Source organism: Phyllopteryx taeniolatus, chromosome 11 (genome assembly GCF_024500385.1).
Source record: "Phyllopteryx taeniolatus isolate TA_2022b chromosome 11, UOR_Ptae_1.2, whole genome shotgun sequence".
NCBI lineage: Eukaryota > Metazoa > Chordata > Actinopteri > Syngnathiformes > Syngnathidae > Phyllopteryx > Phyllopteryx taeniolatus.
This window is the reverse complement of record NC_084512.1, coordinates 3,650,235-3,666,339: the sequence shown is the minus strand read 5'-3', so window position 1 is coordinate 3,666,339 and position 16,105 is coordinate 3,650,235.

Sequence of the window (16,105 nt, the reverse complement as noted above, 5' to 3'; positions counted from 1 at the left end):
CTCCGGTTTCCTCCCACATCCCACAAATATGCATGGTAGGTTAATTGAAGACTCTAACTTGCCCATAGGTGTGAATGTGAGTGCGAATGGTTGTTTGTTTATATGTGCCCTTGGATTTGACTGGTGACCAGTTCAGGGTGTACCCCCCCTCTCGCCCAGAGACAGCTCGGATAGGCTCCAGCCCACCCACGACCCTAGTGAGGATAAGCAGTATGGAAAATGGATGGATGTTAAGTGAAATCCAAAAAAACTGTCATTATTTTTGTGTATAAAAAGTATTTATGTTGAGTCAAAAAAGGTTATCTTATGTTTTATTTGGAATGAAAACGTTCTTCTAAAACATTACTGTTAAAAAGTCACTTCCAGTAAAGTATTGGCAAAACCGGTTGTCATTTTTAGCTGAGGCGGTGTTGTCGGCATCTGCTGAACGTAAATAATTAAGTTATGTGTAATCTAACTTAATTACTTTTAAAATCAGTAAGGTACAGTGGGTACGGAAAGTTTTCAGACCCCCTTAAAATTTTCACTTTTTGTTATATTGCAGCCATTTGTTAAAATCATTTAAGTTCATTTTTTCCCTCAATGTACACACAGCACCCCATATTGACAGAAAAAAAATGTAATTGTTGAATTTTTTGCTGATTTATTAAAAAAGAAAATTTTAATATCCCAGAGCCATAAGTATTCAGACCCTTTGCTGTGACACTCATATATTTAACTCGGGTGCTGTCCATTTCTTCTGAACATCCTTGAGATGGTTCCACACATTCATTGGAGTCCAGCTGTGTTTGATTATACTGATTGGACTTGATCAGGAAAGCCACACCCCTGCCGATATAAAACCTTACAGCTCACAGTCCGTGTCAGAGCAAATGAGAATCATGAGGTCGAAGGAACTGCCTGAAGAGCTCATAGACAGAATTGTGGCAAGGTGCAGATCTGGCCAAGGTTACAAAAACATTTCTGCTGCACTTAAGGTTCCTAAGAGCACAGTGCCCTCCATAATCCTGAAATGGAAGATGTTTGGGGTGATCAGAACCCTTCCTAGAGCTGGCCGTCCGGCCAAACTGAGCAATCGGGGGAGAAGAGTCTTGGTGAGAGAGGTAAAGAAGAACTCAAAGATCACTGTGGCTGAGCTCCAGAGATGCAGTCAGGAGATGGGAGAAAGTTCTAGAAAGTCAACCATCACTGCAGCCCTCCACCAGTCAGGGCTTTATGGCAGAGTGGCCCGACAGAAGCCTCTCCTCGGTGCAAGACACGTATAGAGTTTGCTATAAAACAAGACTACAAGATGGTGAGAAATAAGATTCTCCCTGTCTGATGAGACCAAGATAGAAATTGTTTGCGTTAATTCTAAGTGGCATGTGTGGAGAAAGCCAGGCACTGCTCACCACCTGTCCAATCCAGTCCCAACAGTGAAGAATGGTGGTTGGCAGCATCATGCTGTGGGGGTGTTTTTCAGCTGCAGGGACAGGGAGACTGGTTGCAATCGAAGAAAAGATGAATGTGGCCAAGTACAGGGATATCCTAGACGAAAACCTTCTCCAGAGTGCTCAGAACCTCAGACTGGGCCGAAGGTTCACCTTCAAAAAAGACAATGACCTTAAGCACACAGCTAATACCAAAGGAGTGGCTTCAGAACAACTCGTTGACTGTTTTTTAAATGCCCCAGCCAGAGCCCTGACTTAAACCCAATTGAGGATCTCTGGAAAAACCTGAAAATGGCTGACCTCCAACGTTCATCATCCAACCTGACAGAACTGGAGGAATGGCAGAGGATCCCCAAATCAAGGTGTGAAAAACTTGTTGCATCATTCCTAAAAAGACTCATGGCTGTATTAATTCCAAAGGGTGCTTCTATTAAATACTCAGCAAAAGGTCTTAACACTTAAAATTTCAACAATTCCGTTTTTTTTCTGTCAATATAGGGTGCTGTGTGTACATTAATGAGGGGAAAAATGAACTAAAATTATTTTAGCAAATGGCTGCAATATTAAAATAAGGGAAACATTTAAGGGGGTCTGAATACTTTCCGTACCCAATGTAACTGAGTTACATTGTCATGGTAACTGTCGCAACACTGAGGAAATCTGGCATTCCTAACAACAGTAAAAGCCTTCTCACACTGCACTTGGCAAAGCATCTGACGCCCTTGACCTTCCAATTCATTGTGTGTGTGTCTGTGTGTGTACTGAGAAGGTGTCAGTGCATTTTGACATGACAGCGAGTGTCGCATAAAAGCACAAGGTCGTCTGACGCTCAGCGTCTCATCATTAGATATAAATCAGGCTTTTGTGTCATCTGGAGATATGTTAATGTCAACAACTGCTGATTTACCGCCACACAAACGGAATAGCTGTTTTGGCTCTTGTATCAAATGTCATTTTTATTATATTTAAATAACAATTTGATTTTGCGCTGTATAAAGTTTACTTCACAGGTTGCATGTTCCATTATTACCGACCAAATCTAAACGATTTAAGACAACATAGTGTACACTGCATAATGCTTTCCAATATTTTTAAAATAAACCATGTTAAGTTCCATAATCCCAAATCAGATACAGTACTTGCATTTAATATTGTCGTTGTGACAAGTGATACTAATGTAGGATCTCCATCCTCCAACCCCTCAATTTTTGAGAAACAACTGCAATTTGTTTGAAAAGGTTTTAATGAACTGTACCGCATCATTCTGAGAGCTGTTTCTAATATTTTGACCACCTTATTTAGTAATATAAAAATGATGTAGTACAGTTGTATACCATGACAAACTCACAATAAAACTATTTTACATTAGTTAATCAAATAATGTAATCAATGGAAACCTTCTGACCTTATATTTGGAACCTGTTTGTCAACAATTTGTATCGCACATACAGAGAACAATGGAACAATTGCAGAATGCCGAGTAGGATAAAATGGATGTTTATGACCACATATTTGTAGTTTGTCTTCTCCCCAGCTTTTTCCCAATTTTTTTTGGTGTTGATTTTAATGGACGGATGCCACTCCTGAGCCCAACCCTCCCAATTTATCTGGGCCTTTGCCCAGTGCTGAGCCTCAGCTTTCATCAGCAGCTGCCCAAGGTAAGCACAAAATATATATTTTTAAATCTTCTTATTGGTGCTTTTTGTTATTTTTTAAAATGTTTTTGTTAGTCCCTCCTGCAACTAAGCCTATATACAGTTGATGGAATCTTTTGAGGAAAGAATTATGGAGCAAATGTGACAAGAAAATTGTTTCTAGCCCAGCGAGAATGTGGAGAGACAGGACGTGGAAAAGGGGCTGACGAGATTGAGTACTTAGGAGTCTAAAGTGGCAACGATGTTGCAGCTGTCCAGCCTGTTCCTATCCAACGCCAGATCACTCACCTACAATTACATTCGTCACCAATCATCAACTCAAAGCGAATCATCGCAGTTACATAGTAAGTTATCTACATTTATTTTTGTCATATTGTGTATTGGTATTTTATATAGTGATATTTTTCTGTGTTGTGGTCTACGTGCATCATTTAATAAATTGATGGTTCGCTGTTTGTCGTGTTTCTTTTCTGCACAACAAATATATTAGTACCAAAATTGTATTTCGCGAGGGCAGCATCTTAAGCAGGGAAGCCCAGACTTCCTTCTCCCCAGCCACTTCGTTCGCCTCTTCCGGGGGGATCTCGAGGCGTTCCCAGGCCAGCCGAGAGACGTAGTCTCTCCAGTCGTACCCAGGGCCTCCTCCCAGTGGGATGTGCCCAAAACACCTCACCAGGGGGCATCCTAACCGAATGCCCGAGTCACCTCATCTGGCTCCTCTTTATGTGGAGGAGCAGTGCACCGCAGCCAAATGTGACGGCACCTCCATATTTTGTGACGGAAATCACTGAACATTGACTCGCTAAGGTCATAACGCTGATTGTTCCGGATATTGGGGGGGGGGGGGGGCGAATCCAGCGCCTGACATTCCCGGGGCGTCCACATTGAACACCTGCTTGGTGCATGCTATTTTATTACGCCCTCCAGCTGCAAAGCCGTGGAGGCAAAAGTTCTCTTTGAGTCCAGTATCAATGCATTGTAAGTGACTGATTATAGCGAATAAGCTACACTTCTTAACATGCTTCTTACAAAAGTATCACAAAGGGAGGACAAGGAGTGGATAGACGAAGACAATGTCAAAGCCATGCTAATTGCTGAACTATCGTTACATGCATTGAACATCGAAATAAGTGATTTGGTGAAACGATACAGTTGTCACATATTGTATGTCTGGCTTGAAGCACATTTTCATGGAGAGTAAACAACTTTGGTAAACAAAATAACAGGCCAGTTAATACGTGTTCAGAATGTGGGCAGGTTAAAAGTATATTATTATTATTATTATATTAATAAATATTTGTAATTTAAGATAAATGTTTAATCCCACAATGGGGAAATCTGCGTTTCCGCAGCAATTGTGGATTGAGGAAATATGTAATATTAATAGCATGCAAGAGAAGACGACATTACATTTCTTCTTACATGCTTTGCACAACATAGAAACCAAAACTATTGTCTATACATAAACTATCCAATTCAGTTTCCTTGTAGTTGTTGAAACATTTTGTTTAATCACAGATACATTTTAAATAGTCGTAATTGTGCTCTGACTGTGATGGACCATAAACACAACCCTGTTACTAAAACCATAGAGGAAGAGGAAAAAAATAGCGAGCTACATGACCCAGCAGAATAGTGAAAATCTGCAAATATTTGACAGCCATTATAATTGCAATGAAAATTTTAACCTGCAAAATGCTTAAATAACTCGGGATAAACCGCCAATAAGCATTTTCGTGGTTGGTTTCCCCTCAAAAAAAAAAAAAAAATAAAAAATGCAAATACGTGAATCCACGCATGCCGAACTGCAAGTATGCGGGGGGTCTACTGTATACTGTATTGGTACAGCAGATAGTGTTTTCCAATAATACTTAAATATTTTTATAATTTCAAAAAAGTAAAGCCTTGCAAATCTGCCGCCAAAATACACGTGTAATCAATCAATGGAGCCAACAGACTCCAAAATCAACACAACCTTATATCTTGCCCATTTCCCCTCTTTGTCTTGTTAAAATATCGCTACAGTGGCCAAGGCAATCAGCTACTTCCTTCAATACAGCATAATACATATAGAGGACTTCATTGTATTTGGCACAAAATCATCAAACTCCATTTGAAAAATGGCCAAATTAAATCCAAAGTCATTAATTATTCAGTCTTAATCCCATGGGATCTGGCTTTAACAGTAAAACAGTCGTTACATCTCCAATGTGCAGCAAATGAATGAGCCATCTTCAGCTGTGGGCAACAGCTTAAGATCCTCCATCACCTGCCACTGTGGGGACCCAGGTTCAAGTTACTAACGGTGGGTGAAAAAAAAAACAAAAGAATGTTAGCTTGATAGAGTTTGAGAGGATGCAGCAAATACCATACATCTCGACCCACAGCTGTGGTGTTCTTGAACAAGACATGGATACCCTGAACTGTGATTTTGTGTGTGTGTGAGGGAGAGAGAGAGAGATTTTGTGTGTCTGTGTCAATCCGCCTGTGTGTGTTTTCCTCTGCAATTGGGCAGATTGATGGGGTGTGCAGCAATATACTCCAGAGCATACAGGTTGGTCTGGTGCACAATGTGTTGAAGCAGCTCTTCTGTGAGAAATAGTTCAATGAACTCCGCAGGCTCATCAGAATCCAGTTCTGCGGTAGAACTCTGGGGTATAGGGGTTACAGTGAAGGGGATCTCATTTGGTTGCCAGTCAGCCTGATGCCAGCCAGAATTATCTCTACCTCTGCTGGATATATACAAAGTTTAATAATTTGTAGAAATATTAACAATTATTGCTGGATTCATCATCTGTAAATTATAGACATATATACAATTATAAATGCCACAAGGTTTTGTTGCCGCACATATTTTCACGCACTTTATACACGTACATTTACACGTACAGTCATTTTCTCCTCATTGCACAACTCGTTTTTTGTGCATGGCTTTCTAAAACTAAAAGAATGACAATAAAGAAGGCTGTCTATCTAGTCCTTCAAGCCTCTATACTCCACATCTCTAGGGTGCATGAGCTATCCATACACTGGGTACGGAAATTATTTAGACCCCCTTAAATTTTTAAAACTCGGGTGCTGTCCGACAAGCTAATACCAAAGGAGTGGCTTCAGAATGCCCCAGCCAGAGCCCTGACTTAAACCCAATTGAGCATCTCTGGAGAGACCTGAAAATGGCTGTCCACCAACATTCACCATCCAACCTAATATAACTGGAGAGGATCACATTAATGGGAAAAATTATTTTTACAAATGGCTGCAATATAATAATGAGTGAAAAATTTAAGGGGGTCTGAATACTTTCCGTACTCACTGTATATTAGCAGAGGTGGGAACAAGTCCTTCCTTTGCAAGTCACAAGTAAGTCTAAAGTCTTTACGCTCAAGTCCTGCCAGCTCATCAAGTAAATCGGTTAGTTGTAGAAAGAGATAACTACGGAGCGTTAGTTTCTCAGTGCTTTGGTGAAAGTAGTAAGCCTTTTCAAGTCAATGGGTTCAAGTCCAAGTGAAGTCACAAGTCATTGCTGCTCAAGTGCAAGTCATATTGTCGGGTCTAAAGTCATCAAATTCATTACATGAATCTGACTTGAGTCCACACCTCTGCATGCTAGTACTGGCAACAAATGTTTAGTAGACTAAGCAGTGTGTATGTGAGGAAGGGGGTGATCGGTGAAGTTAAGAAAGTTAGCAAGCGAGCTAATGAGCTTTTATGTCCATAGCGTCAGGGGACAAGCCTTTGGAACTTTCCAGTATAATCTTTCCTTTTCCACCTATGATCGCCATCGTCATCCATCACAGACGATGACTTCTTTTTATTTGTTTTGTTCCTGTCCCTGTCCCATTGTCAGCTTTCTGTATTTCTTCATATTTCAGTTTTATTCACGTTTCTTCTACACTGCCTCAACCAATTTCCGCCTCACTTCGTCCTTACATGACTGATCTCGGATCCAAGGCGCTGCTGCCATCTTCTGGTGGTTTTTATGGCAAAAAAAAAATTCCAAGCTTCCAAGTCACAGTGGAGCTGCCAGGCCCTTCGTCATTGGCAGGCAAAATCTGTTTTTAAATTCATCCATCCATTTTCTCCTCACTAGGGTCACGGGTGTGCTGGAGCCTATCCCAGCGATCATCGGGCAGGAGGCGGTGTACACCCTGAACTGGTTGCCAGCCAATCGCAGGGCACATACAAACAAACAACCATTCACACTCACAGTCACACCTACGGGCAATTTAGAGTTGTCAATTAACCTACCATGCATGTTTTTGGGATGTGGGAGGAAACCGGAGTGCCTGGAGAAAACCGACGAACATGCAAACTCCACACAGGCAGGGCCGGGTATTGAACCCCACTCCTCAGTACTGTGAGGCAGACGCTCTAACCCGTCGTCCACCGTGCCGAAATGCACTGGGCATGCGCAAACCGAGCTTCCGGCATCTATCGAGTTCAGCTTTTTCGTGAAAAAGACTTGCCCGATGCGTTTAAAATGCAATGAAATAGTCCTGTACCCTCTGTAGTTTAGGTAGCTAAAATATCTTGGTCACATTTGAGTAACATCATTCTATTTCTACAAATGTCATAGGATCTTTAAAAATATTAATAATAAAAACAATTTCATAAATAAAAAAAGTATTTCGTTTTCACAGACCCCTTGCAATTACACAACAGATCCACAGATCCCTGGTTGAGAAACACTGGCTTAAGTCACCCGCTGCTCCAGTGTGTATTTACAGCTTCCTGACGGCCAGGACAGAGCGGGTGAGGCTGCAGGACACCACCTCATCCAAACACACGATCAACACAGGGGTGCCCCAAGGATGTGTACTCTCTCCACTACTTTTCCATCTCAACATGAACGACTGCACACTTAAAATGGTAGAGGTGATCATGTACTTCAGGAAACATCCTTTGCCACACCTGCTCCTCGCAGTGTCTAACTTCCCTGTGTGTCAACTGCTGAGACCTTCGAGTTCCTGGGAATTACAGTCTCTCAGCACCTGAAGTGGGAGACCAACATCAACTCCATCCTCAAAAAGGCTCAGCAGAGGATGTACAACCCAAATTCCAATGAAGTTGGGACGTTGTGTTAAACATAAATAAAAACAGAATACAATGATTTGCAAATCATGCTCAACCTATATTTAATTGAATACACTCCAAAGACGAGATATTTAACATTCAAACTGATAAACTTTGTTGTTTTTAGCAAATAATCATTAACTTAGAATTTTATGGCTGCAACACGTTCCAAAAAAAGCTGGGACAGGGTCATGTTTACCACTGTGTTACATCACCTTTTAACAACATTCAATAAATGTTTGGGAACTGAGGACACTAATTGTTGAAGCTTTGTCGGTGGAATTCTTTCCCATTCTTGCTTGATGTACAGCTTCAGCCGTTCAACAGTCTGGGGTCTCCGATGTCGTATTTTATGCTTCATAATGCGCCACACATTTTCAATGGGAGAAAGGTCTGGACTGCAGGCAGGCCAGTTTAGTACCCGCACTCTTGACCAAAATACTTATTTTCCACCATCTATTTTAGCGGCAACTACCTGGGAAAATTCCTTGTGTGTCTTGTAACATACTTGGTTAATCGAGCTGATTCTGATAAGATTCCATCCATCCATTCTCAATAACCGCTTATCCTGGTCAGGGTCAGACTGATGGATTTTGACTCCATCAAGGCGGTGCGATGCTACCACCATATATTGATATCCAATATAAGAGCTGTACTAAATATTCTTTTAAGAAAAAATAAACTAATGCTGCGTTTTTATTTATTGTCATAAGTTTTTTTATTGTGGTTTTCAATAGCCGGGTTAACATGCAGACTTGGTTAGAATTGTTTTTACACTTGTATTAAAACAATCGCTAGATTTAAAAAAAAAACAAGTGGTTAAAAACAAGATCGTCGCAACCGAGCGCTGCAAGGAAGCCGCCATATTTACGTGTCAAAGATGACGTCACCGCGCCTTACGTCAAACCATCATGCGCTGGCCCTTGCAGAGGGGGTTGTGTCAAAACAAGTTGATCGCACTGGGCATGCGCAAACCGAGTTTCGGCATCTATCGAGTTCAGCTTTTTCGTGAAAAAGACTTGCCCTATGCGTTTATCTTTTTTTTTTTTATTCAATATTTGACGACGCAGTTACACTTTGTACACACAAAGCGTGTGTCTATATATATATATATATATATATATATATATATATATATATATATATATATATATATATATATATATATATATATATATATATATATATATAGGAATTGCGGTTTGACGAAGGTCCTTGACTCGACAGAACACCGTCTAATTCCAATTCAGTTCGTATTTCAATTTCACATGTCGAAAGTTTACGTCCGATCGGTTTGGAAAAAGGAATATTCCACTCCTGTGTAACCGAATGATATTCCAATTCGGATTCAGCCTGTTTATTCCGATTGGTGTGTTCGTTTGGAGTGTCATTCGGTTCGGGCTCCGAAACAGATTATAAACCTCCTATTCTATACCGCTGCAAACTGCAACCATAATAATGACAATTTTGTTGAATTACTACCTCCAACAGTGTTTTTTTGTTTTGTTTGGATCATTGATGATCAATGATCATTTATTTAAGTTTGTGTTACTTGATGTTACTCAAGAAAGGAGGGATTTATGACTCATAAACACTTGACGCCAGTTGCAAATGATTAAGTATGAGGAGTCATTCTAGCATTTTGAGATTTGCACATCGGACCGAGAGCCAAAGTAAAGGATGTGACTTTGCTGAAGTTTAGAAATGATGAAAGACTCTACTTACTCCATAAGAGCGTTAAGATGATTGTTTACTAATCCAATGTTTACCAGCAGATGGAGACACTGTCATGTTTTCAGTGTGCATACAGATTGTGGGAAAAGTTGAGAAGTTATTTTATTTATTTATTCTTACAATAATTCCCTAGCAGTATGAACATCTGTTTCAGACAATATAGAGCCTTTTATTTGAGAAAAGCTTGTATGACGTGAGGTGTGTAGCCACTGCAATACTGTTGTGCAAGAGTGGACAGTTTGATGATTGGCTCTGTTTGTTAACATTCCCGTCATATCACTCACTGCAAGTCACAACCTGCCCAAGACTGTTGTAGAATGTTGTTCGGAGAGTGTAGGGTCCCTTTTGCTTTACTTTAATTTAGATTCCACTTTCTGCCAACTTTTACTTTCATTTTGTAGATTATTGCAGACTTAAATCCGGAAAAATATTTCTTTTGCGTTTTATTGTTGCATGGATTCCATTTCATTTGCAAAAGTATTAACTTCACTTCTGTCAGCAGGTGCAATACACTGTATGGAGATTCAAAAACAATATACCAAGTGCAAGCACATTCTCATAGATACAAAAAAAACCAAAAAGACAAGGAATCAACTGCTAATGTTTAACTGAGGTAGGTGCACATAAACATTGTGAGAACAAAATGAATCATACTAGTACTAAATATGCCTCATAGTGGCACAGGACTGCATAGTTGCATGATGATTTTGTGAGTTCAGATTAGAGGACTCTTTCACAAGACATACAGCCTTTAAGCCACAGCTTGCAAAACACTAAATGACTTCATGATATTGTATAGTCTTCCTTCCTCCAGACAATTGTTCATCTTGCATCTTTACAGCTTATCGTCACGAAAGGGCACATATTAAAGAGTAGACAAACAATCATTCACACTCACATTGACATCTAAAGACAATTTAGAGTCTTCACTTAACCTCACATGCATGTTCATGTGGGTGGAAAGCAGAGAACTGTGATGCAGATGTGCTCGCCAATAATTCACCACACCGCCCTCAGACAATTGCTGTATGAGAAAATCTAAACGCGATATACAGCAAGCTCTGTGGTTAAAGTAAAACATTGATTCATGTGAGTGTCTGTCCCATTTACGTGCACATGTCTAAAGAACAATATGAGAAGGTTGTGTTCTTCCTGTTTGTGTGTCTTGTCTTTTTGCTTTGAAAAAGAGGATGTCAGCATGGCCCTGAGCTTGGCTGTGAGTTCTAGCCACCAACTATCATGGGCGGAATAGATTGCATTACAAATGCAGTGAGTACGGAAAGTATTCAGACCCCCTTCAATTTTTTTCTTTTTTTATATTGCAGCCATTTGCTAAAATCATTTAAGTTCAGTTTTTCCCCCTCATTAATGTACACACAGCACCCCATGTTGACAGGGGAAAAAAACTTAATTGTTGAAATTTTTGCAAGTTTATTAAAAAAGGAAAACTGAAACATCACACAGCCATAAGTATACAGACCCTTTGCTGAGTATTTAGTAGAAGCACCCTTTTGAACTAATACGGCCATGAGTCTTTTTGGGCATGATGCAACAAGTTTTTCACACCTGGATTTGGGGATCCTCTGCTATTCCTCCTTGCAGATCCTCTCCAGTTCTGTTAGGTTGGATGGTGAATGTTGGTGGGCAGCCATTTTCAGGTCTCTCCAGAGATGCTCAATTGGGTTTAAGTCAGGGCTCTGGCTGGGCCATTCAAGAACAGTCACGGAATTGTTTTGAAGCCACTCCTTCGTTATTTTAGCTGTGTGCTTAGGGTCATTGTCTTGTTGGAAGGTGAACCTTCGACCCAGTTTCAGGTCCTGAGCACTCTGGAGAAGGTTTTCGTCCAGGATATCCCTGTACTTGGCCGCATTCATCTTTTCTTTGATTGCAACCAGTGTTCCTGTCCCTGCAGCTGAAAAACACCCCCACAGCATGATGCTGCCTCCACCAAGCTTCACTGTTGGGACTGTATTGGACAGGTGATGAGCAGTGCCTGGTTTTCGCAACACCTACCGCTTAGAATTAAGGCCAAAAAGTTCTATCTTGGTCTCATCAGACCAGAGAATCTTATCTCTCACCATCTTGGAGTCCTTTATTTTTAGCAAACTCCATGCGGGCTTACATGTGTCTTGCACTAAGGAGAGGTTTCCGTCGGGCCACTCTGCCATAAAACAGCAACTGGTAGAGAGCTGCAGTGATGGTTGACTTTCTAGAACTTTTTCCCATCTCCCGACTGCATCTATGGAGCGCAGCCACAGTGATCTTTGGGTTCTTCTTTACCTCTCTCACCAAGGCTCTTCTCCCCCGATTGCTCAGTTTGGCCAGACGGCCAGCTCTAGGAAGGGTTCTGGTCGTCCCAAACGTCTTCCATTTAAGGATTATGGAGGGCACTGTGCTCTTAGGAACCTTAAGTGCAGCAGACATTTTTTTGTAACCTTGGCCAGAGCTGTGCCTTGCCACAATTCTGTTTCTGAGCTCTTCAGGCAGTTCCTGAAGTGACCTCATGATTCTCATTTGCTCTGACATGCACTGTGAGCTGCCAGGTCTTATATAGACAGGGGTGTGGCTTTGCTAATCAAGTCCAATCAGTATAATCAAACACAGCTGGACTCCAATGAAGGCGTAGAACCATCTCAAGAATGATCGTAAGAAATGGACAGCACCCGAGTGTCAGAGCAACGTGTCTGAATACTTATGGCTGTGTGATATTTCAGTTTTTCTTTTTTAATAGATATGCAGAAATTTCAACAATTCTGTTTATTTTCTGTCAATATGGGGTGCTGTGTGTACATTAATGAGGAAAAAAATGAACTTAAATGATTTTAGCAAATGGCTGAAACATTTAAGGGGATCTGAATACTTTCTGTACCCACTGTATATATATGAGAGTGAGGATTGAATTTGAAGTTTCTTTAAATGAGTTGTTTCAAATTAAATGACTTGATTCTGCTGTGCCTGCACTCTTTTTTTTTTAATTGTAGAGCCATCCTTTATTTACATGTCAATGACTATAATTGTAACGCGTATAAGCACACCCACAACAGCTTGGGCAAAGACAAAGGAGCACGAGTTAAACACACAACAACAAGGACAAAGAGGGGTGAAGGTGCAGGGTGTGGCCTGCATATTTCTCATTCTGAGAGGCCTTACCTCTAGGCAGTCGTCACCTTTTCACAGATAAGAAAACAGTTGAATGTGGGGCATTGCTCGGGTTTGCTCAAGTCTGTTCATTTTCACATGGAAGAAAATGCTACTTCAGACGACTCTTTACAAATGCAATACAGTAAATCCAGATAAATATGATTGATAGGAGACTTTATTTAGAATGTAAAAAATATATATACAGTATAGCACAGCTTGGTTTAAATAGAGGCTCCAAAATTATGAGTAGTTTGGATCAAAGTCATTTAAGTTATTACAGCATGCTTTAAATTTAGCTAGATGGATTAATAGATCTGGGGTGGGCAAACTATGGGGGCCACATATGGCCCGGACCACTCCTTTTATCCAACCCTCTGAGCATTTACATAATCAAGAGCCCTCTCATATTTGCTGAATTAATTTAGTCTGAAATTGATTAATAAAAACATGTTAGTTATTCATTCATCTCATTAAAATTTGTAAAATTGTTTTTTTGTAAATAATAAAATCAAACATTTGCACAATAAACATATCTGTGGGAAATTGCATTTTATTAATTAATTAGTTTATTGTAAATAAAATCTTTGTAATACAGGTGTGCAAAAGTAGGTATAGAGGTTTTAAGTCACAATAAGAATAACATATCCCGGATACAAGCGGCCGAAATGAGTTTCCTCCGCAGGGTGTCCGGGCTCTCCCTGAGAGATAGGGTGAGAAGCTCAGTCATCCAGAATCAGAATCAGAATCATCTTTATTTGCCAAGTATGTCCAAAAAAACACACAAGGAATTTGTCTCCGGTAGTTGGAGCCGCTCTAGTACGACAACAGACAGTCAATTGACAGAGAACACTTTTGAGACATAAGGACATTGACAAAAAAAAAAAAAACAGTCACTGAGCAATAAAGGGTTGCTAGTTGTCTGGTAATGGGAGGATCTCAGAGTAGAGTCGCTGCTCCTTCACATCGAGAGGAGCCAGATGAGGTGGCTGGGGAATCTGATTCGGATGCCTCCTGGACGCCTCCCTGGTGAGGTGTTCCGGGCATGTCCCACCGGGAGGAGACCCCGGGGACGACCCAGGACACGCTGGAGAGACTATGTCTTTTGGCTGGCCTGGGAACGCCTCAGGATCCCCCTGGAAGACCTGGATGAAGTGGCTGGGGAGAGGGAAGTCTGGGCATCCCTGCTGGGGCTGCTGCCCCCGCGACCTGACCTCGGATAACCGGAAGAAAATGGATGGATGGATGGATGGATGAAGAATAACATACATATTACCATTAAGTACAATCTCTTTTGTGTTCAAATTGCTGGCCTTTAGCATCACATTCCTGTAGTCTAGTTTCTTAACTCAAGCACACTTTGACTCAGGGGACTTTTTTTGTTATAATTTTCTTGGCATAATTCACTTGCGAATTTACACGTCATCAAGATTGCATGTCTTTCTTGAATTTACTTTAACAACACTCCAAAAGAAGAAATGGTGAGGTCTGATATTAAATTAGCTACCATGCTTATCTACATAAAAAAAATAGAATAAAGAATGGTAAATGGACTGCACTTACAGTGTTTAGGGCTTTATCTACACCATCACAGTGCCCAAAGTGGTTTGCAAAGCCTCACCTTCACCCATTCGCACACACATTCATACATCAATGGGCAGCTGCTGCCATGCAAGGCGCTGCCAGGCCCATCGGAAGCACATTAGGGTTCACTGACTTGCCCAAGGATATTTCGACTAGGAAGTTGGGAGGCTTTCTCCGTCCGCTGAGTGCACCGCAACTCGGCAATATGTATTTGTCATTGGTGGAAAAGAAAGCCCTAACTTTACTTGTTTTAAGGAGGAGGTGATGCAGCAGCAATAAAAAGGAATGGGAATATCCCATACTAATTGCACGGAAGGATTGCAGTTTATATTCGTGTTTGTGAGCTTTGAGGAATCGGAAGAGTGCTTTGAGGTGCATTTCAGGATGAGCAAGGAGCTTTGTCATGGTATATTATTTTTCTATTGGCCCTAAATTGGGGATAGTGGGACACCACAATTATTATGCCTTCCTCCATTTCCGTCTTGCTGTTTATGGTACAAATTGTCAAAATAGCACTCAGAAATCACTTCGCCAGCCCCGTTCCCATTGGAGGAGCTTTTTGACATCACCGCATCAACGCTCCAGAATAGAACATTTTCCTATCGGATCTACTAAGGGTCTGAATACTTATGGCTGTGTGATATTTCAGTTTTTCTTTTTTAATAAATCTGCAAAAATATCAACAATTGTTTTTTTTTCTGTCAATATGGGGTGCTTTGTGTACATTGTGGAAAATGATTAAATGATTTTATCAAATGGCTGCAATATAACAAAGAATGAAAAATTAGTCTGTGCTATTCATTAGTCCTGTCTCTTATCTGTTATATAGCCCTGACAGTGTAAGGTTAGGGGAGTCTTGTGGAAATAAAAAGACAACATTTTAACTTTAGCAAGAAAGTGATACTGGGCCCAAAATTTAGCCCGGGAATTAAAATCGAGAGGCCCCTGGGGTCCACAACCGAAGACAAATTATTATTATTTTTTTTTTGTTCCTCCTGCCTTGAAACGAAGCCCCGAATACTAACCAATGAGCGGTGACCGTGATTTTAGGTCTAATCATTTTTGCTGTATACAATGTATGCATAATACAATTGCCTACCCAGTACACACACCATCTCTATGGTGGAGAGCTTCACTAGTGACATAGATAGGCTTGAGAAAATGTAATAACCTGATTTCAGGCCTCTCGGCAGAAAATCGTCTGGAACTATGGAATGCATCCATTTAAATTTATATTTCACGTTTACTGAGACATCATAGAGCCACCCCTCCTTGGGCCGTCACCTTATTGTTGTGTTTGTGTGTCCCAGTGATCCTAGGAGCTAAGTTGTCTGGGGCTTCAGACCTCTGGTCGGGTCACCCATGGCAAACAGGTCCTAGACAAACCAGACGAAGCAAGGCTCCAAAAACCCCTATGATGAATACACAAATGGAGATCAGTTTCCCTTGCCCAGACGTGGGTCACCGGGGCCCCCCTCTGGAGCGAGGCCT